At 66.8% G+C, this 633-nt stretch overlaps 1 protein-coding gene across 5 annotated transcripts in view; it reads right to left on the bottom strand.

Annotated features, from left to right (window-relative positions):
* Nucleotides 1-609, bottom strand: part of Cnot8 (CCR4-NOT transcription complex subunit 8) — a 61,434-nt gene extending 60,825 nt beyond the window's left edge. Inside the window, exon 1 of one of the 5 annotated variants that reach the window (XM_033761591.1) lies at nucleotides 47-609. The gene's annotated coding sequence lies outside the window, so the exon portion shown is untranslated. The remainder of the gene's footprint in view (nucleotides 1-46) is intronic. The other 4 variants (XM_033761592.1, XM_033761594.1, XM_033761595.1 and 1 more) reach the window with 4 other exon arrangements.
* Between the last annotated feature and the right edge of the window lie 24 nt (nucleotides 610-633).

The following is a 633-nucleotide window of genomic DNA, read 5'->3' as shown; positions in this document are numbered from 1 at the left end:
CAGGCCAGTGAGGTAGGCTCCCGAGGCCCAGAGCGGCCTTACGTACCGCCCACCAAACGACCGGCTGCGCCACTCTATCCATCCGATCCTCCGAACTCGCCTGCTCTCTTGCGTCTTCGGGACGTGCGCGCACTTACGCAAGCTCGCCCCTCCTCCTTTGCGCGCCCCAGTGACCCTGGGCGTGTACGTTCCGCCCGCCAGTTTACCGGGAGTAGTGCGCAGGCGCAGCACCCCGAAAGTGGCTTGAGGAAGGCGGCCCACGACGGGTTGTAGCACGGTTAACTCCGCTGGTTCGGTTCCATCACCGACGCTACTCCATTTTGGTCGTCCTTCCGGGCGCCCAAGGAGGAGGCGCGGTCTAGAACTAGTCTTCCCCTTGGTGGGCGTGGCCCGTCCAACCACATGTTCCCAAGCTACGAACAGCGTCCTCTGCTCCCCGAACTGGGGACCGACTGGGGAGTTCGCGGGATGCAGGGGGCCGTACGCTTCCGGAGCGTCTACCTCACGGACTGCTTTCTGGCAAAGCCCTGGGGTGGGATGCGGCGCCCCGACACCGAGTGGGTGACGTCGTCGCCCCCAGAGCCCGCGGGTCGCTCCCGTGCCACGGCTGCCCGGGCTGCGGGCACGAAGGGG

This window comes from Fukomys damarensis, unplaced genomic scaffold (genome assembly GCF_012274545.1).
Source record: "Fukomys damarensis isolate Sample0158 unplaced genomic scaffold, DMR_v1.0_HiC HiC_scaffold_9, whole genome shotgun sequence".
Lineage (NCBI taxonomy): Eukaryota > Metazoa > Chordata > Mammalia > Rodentia > Bathyergidae > Fukomys > Fukomys damarensis.
This window is presented reverse-complemented; position numbering and strand designations above follow the sequence as displayed.